The sequence below is a fragment of the Elaeis guineensis genome, chromosome 7 (assembly GCF_000442705.2).
Source record: "Elaeis guineensis isolate ETL-2024a chromosome 7, EG11, whole genome shotgun sequence".
In the NCBI taxonomy this organism is placed as follows: domain Eukaryota; kingdom Viridiplantae; phylum Streptophyta; class Magnoliopsida; order Arecales; family Arecaceae; genus Elaeis; species Elaeis guineensis.
Window position 1 is genome coordinate 6872465 of NC_025999.2, and position 4999 is coordinate 6877463.

Sequence of the window (4999 nt, forward strand, 5' to 3'; positions counted from 1 at the left end):
ATGCCATCGCAAAAAAAAAAAAAAAAATATTACCTACGATATGTTGCTATCGTAAAAATCATAGATTATTTACCACAGTCTATTGCCGTCGTAGAAATCATAGATTATTTATCACGATCCATTGCCGTCGTAAAAACTCTATTTTTTACTACGGGATTTGATTGTCGTTGCAAATAGCAATTAAAATTAACATCTTATTTACGAAAATTTCTTGCTAAACTTTTTTACGGTGGTAAATTAGCCATCGCAAATAGTTTCGTTGTAAATAAACTTTTTTCTTGTAGTGACAACTACATTGAGTGGACAAGCAGCTCCGCATCTTCAGATAGAGAAAATGTTTAGGATGCTGTGACTGTACCATGGAGTGATCATGATTCCTAAAGAACAGGTAGAGTGCTTGCTTTGTTGGTACTTTCTGAGGTTGGAAGAAGTGCATGTTGAAGCTTTTGAAGTTGATGAGACAACTAAAATGAGCAGTCCCAGTCCATTCATAACATGCTCGCCGGATTTACTGGAAGTCCATCTTGATCACTATACTCAAATTAAGCAAGACATATTTAACTGATAGAAGTAATTCTCTTTACTAATACAATATAGCAAGCATATCCTTGCTCCAATAAATAGATGCAAACAGAGAGACGACACTTGCTTATTCAAACCAAGCAGTACAAAGAAACCTATCCAAAAGTCATAACAAATAGTTTGGATATCCTAGTTGGTGTTGTCCATCCAGAATTGTGCCTGGAGCCAATCCACGGTCTTTTTGTCCAGTTGAAAGGCCTTGGCAAGAACTTCATCAGAGATGGGTGGCTTCGCTCCAAAGACCGCATTGGCTATGGTGATCACACCAGGGTTTTGGCTGCTCAGACCGGCAAAGGCAACGGCATTGGTCTTCCCATTGTTGAACTGGAAGTGGATGAGACCTTGAGGAAATACAAACACATCACCCTCGTGAAGGACTTTAGTGAAGAGCTGGTTGGGGTTAGATGTGACGAAGCCGACGTAGAGCGTGCCTTCCAGCACTACAAGGATCTCAGTTGCCCTTGGATGGGTGTGAGGAGGATTGAGACCATAGGGTGCAAAGTCCAAGCGAGCTAGCGAGATGCCAAGGGTGTTGAGCCCAGCAAGTTTGTTCACATCGACTAGATCACATTGGACCCAAGCTTGTTTCCTGTGTCACCAGGCTTGTCGAGTCCAGAGAAGAAGAAATCTTCAGCTTTGGCCATCTTGGGGTCCTTGCAGACAAACCCATTCACAAACACTGCAATAATTATAAAAATGATTAGTAGTTGGACAATGTACAATACCATACGTTATGCATGCATAGTTGTAAATGCCGCAACTCATAAAATCAATTGTTGATGAGCAGGTGTACCATCTGAGTGAAGATCAGCGATGCAGAAGTCTTGGAGTTGGCTAGGATCAGAAGCAATGGCATGAGATGAAGCCAGAGCAAGTAGAGCAAGGAAGAGGAAATGGGCAGCCATCTATTCTCTCCTTCTAGCTAGCAGAAGAAAAGCCAAGGGATATTGAACAAGGTGTTATGAGAGGAGGAGATATATATAGAGGGAGAGTGGGAATAGGCCTCTGATAAGGCTTGATTTAGTCGTGCGACTTTTCATCAAAAAGATTTAGTCATGCGACTTTTCTAAAATGAAGAAGAGTAAACCATGTTAGGTAAATTAATTGCATGCCTTGGTTCTCTAATGTTTTCCCATGTACTTCTTATTGTCCATGTAAAAGTTTGACGAAGTATCGCTGATGACGTATGTGGTGAGAAAATTAGGAAGAAGTAGTCCATCAAGACATATATAGATCATGGTTTCCGTTACTCTTTATTATTATTATTATTATTATTATTATTATTATTATTATTATTATTATTATTATTTCTGATATCACCTGCGGTCTTCTTTCAATAAATGTGCTTGGAGTTGTTAAAGAATGCCTGACAGGAATCGATGCAGTCCACAGCAAATGTTGATCCAACTGTGCTTTTGATCACATCTCAACGAGAAATCACCAATTAGCTTAGGGCGTCTGTTTAGCCATTAAAATTTTTTTTTTATTTTTTTATTTTAAAAAATAAAAATTAAAAAATAATGTTTGGTAACATTATCAAAAGTAAAAAAAATAAAAATAAAAAAATCAAATAATTACTTTATATGCAAAGTAAAAATTTTTTGCTTTTCAAAACTTATATTTTTATTTTTTTTGCTTCTCCATATCTAAAACGTCAAATCAAAAAGTAAATAGTCCGAACCCTTTTCCCTCATCGAGCTCTTCACCTCCCCACTCCTTTCTCCCTCCCTTTCTGAATCTTTCTTTCTCATCGAGCTTTTCACATGCCATCTCCAAATATTGCTTTTTGTTTTATAGCAACATAGTTATCAAACATATTTTTTATTTTTTTATTTTTACTCAATAATAAAAATAAAAAATAAATAAAAAATATTTTTTAAAATTAAAAATTAAAAATCAAAAAGTGTAACCAAATGCACCGTTTTTTCTAAAACGAGTAATGATGTAATTATGGAAGATCATTGATTTCTAAGGGAGCAGTGGAAGCCACCTAACTGCTTAAAATAGCAAATACGATGACGACATCTTGCTTTTCACCAGAAGCATATTATATTCCGTGACTTCTCTCCATGGTTATGAAAGCCTTTTGACATTGGTTTTGGTAATGTACAATGGATTTAGCTAAAATCTTAGAAATTAATTATTTATTGAATGATTATTCTAGATGCCATTTATTTTCATTTTTTTATTTTCAAAAAATATTTTTTCAGTATATTTTCAAATTTTAAAAATATAAAAATATTTGATCTAGTCAATAGTTTTTAAAATTGCATGATGATAATGGTCCGACCGTTGTGGTAGAAATGATAGTGGTGGTGATGACAATTAAAAGGTGCCATGATATTGCTGTAGGAACAATGTTAGTGGGGCCATTAACGTTGTAGTGGTTATAATGATAATAATGATAGTGATATAGTAGAGGCTATTGGCATCGACGGTATGGTGAAGATGTTGAGGTTGATAATTGCAATGGTGTATGATGGCTATGATAGTAGTGGAGATGGTGGAGATGATAACGACCGCAACAAAGGTGGTGATAATGTAAAGATAGTGGCGCTATGGTGGTAGTAGAAAGGTGGTGGCGTAGTAATGTTAGCAATTATAGTGGTAGAGATAACGATAGTTGTAGTCGTAGTAGTGATACTAGCGATGATAGTGGAAGCAAAAATAGTAGTAATAGTGATAATGATGATGTTGGAGATAATGATGGTAGTGGTGGTAAATAAGAAAGTAGAATACTATTTCAAGATAATGCATGATAAATCAAGATTTTTTTTTCTCAATTTATATAAGGGCTAGTCTGTAAAATATTTTTATATTTAGATGACTGCACCTTACACAAGATCCCGACCCACTATAAGAAAAGAGAGCTTTTGCGACGAATTTATTTGCAACGAAGAGAATTTTCATCGTAAATAAGACTATTTACGATGAAACTAATTTTTCATCACTAATAATAAAATATTTATGATGATTTCACTTTTTCATCACAAATAAATTATATTAGCGATGAAAAATTTTTTTATCATAAAAATAATTATTTAAGATAATTATTTTTATCGTAAATAATAAAATATTTATTTTAATTTTAAATTTTTAAATATTAGCTATGAAAAGATTTTCATCGTAAATAATATAAGTGTTTGCGATGAAAACTAACTTTTTGTCATAAATATTTATTATTTATGATAAAAAATTTTGTCACTAATATTTTAAAAAAATTTTAAAATTTTAAAAATTCAAAAATTATAGATTATTTGCAACTAAAACTTTTCATCGTAAATAACAAGTATTATCGATGAAAATTAATTATCCATCATAAATATCTGATTACTTACGATGAATATTTTTCATCGCTAATAATTAAAAAAATAAAAAAATTAAAAATTTAAAAATTATAGATTATTGGTGATGTAAAATTTACGTCACAAATACTAGAGTATTTATGATGAAAATAAAATTTTTTTCATAAATATAAATTATTGAAGATAAAAACTTTCTTCGCTAACATTTAAAAAAATTAAAAAATTAAAAAATTTTAGATTATTTATGATGAATATATATTATTTATGTCAGAATATAGATTTTCATCACAAAATACATGATGATTTACGATGAATATTTTTCATCACAAATACATGAAAAAGTAAAAAATTTTAAAAATTCAAAAACTGCAGATTATTAGAGATAAAATTTTTTTTATCATAAATAATTACATATTTATGATGAATATCAACTTTCCATCACCAATACTCCAATTTTTATAATGAAAAGTTTTCATCGCTAATATTTAAAAAATTTAAAAATATAAAAATAACAGATTAGTTGCGATGAAAATATTACATCATAAATAAGTACTATTTGTGATGCAAATTTGCTTTTCATTGCAAATACTCATCTATTTGTGATGAAAATTTTTATCGCTAATATTTTAAAAAAAAAATAAATTTAAAAAATTCAAAAATTTTGAATTGTTAGCGATGAAAATTTTTTTTCATCGTAAATAGTCAATTATTTGAGATAAAAATATTTTCATCATCAATATTTCTAAAAAATTAAGAAATTTAAAAAATATAAAAATTATTTATGATAATACTTTTCATCTTTAAGTTTCTTTGAATCTATCTCATTGCTCAATTTTGTATAGGTTATTGGTTCTATGGACTGATCAGAGATCATAAAGTACAAAGATCTTGTACCTGCCCAAGAACATAGAAAGAAAATGATACTAAATCTTTATATGTTAAAATATGATCCACAAAAAAATTATCCAAAGATTCTCGAATGTATACCAAACTAGTCCTCCTAAATTTTTTTAAATAAAAACTCTTCTAAACTTTTTAGTAGTTGTATAAGTCATTTGCATGATGATGTAATTAAGTCATGCATAATAGGTGTAATATTCATCAAGTTCAAA

At 30.5% G+C, this 4999-nt stretch overlaps 1 pseudogene; it reads right to left on the reverse strand.

Annotated features, from left to right (window-relative positions):
* Positions 1–556: 556 nt before the first annotated feature.
* On the reverse strand, positions 557–1506 carry LOC140859203 (putative germin-like protein 2-1; annotated as a pseudogene).
* Between the last annotated feature and the right edge of the window lie 3493 nt (positions 1507–4999).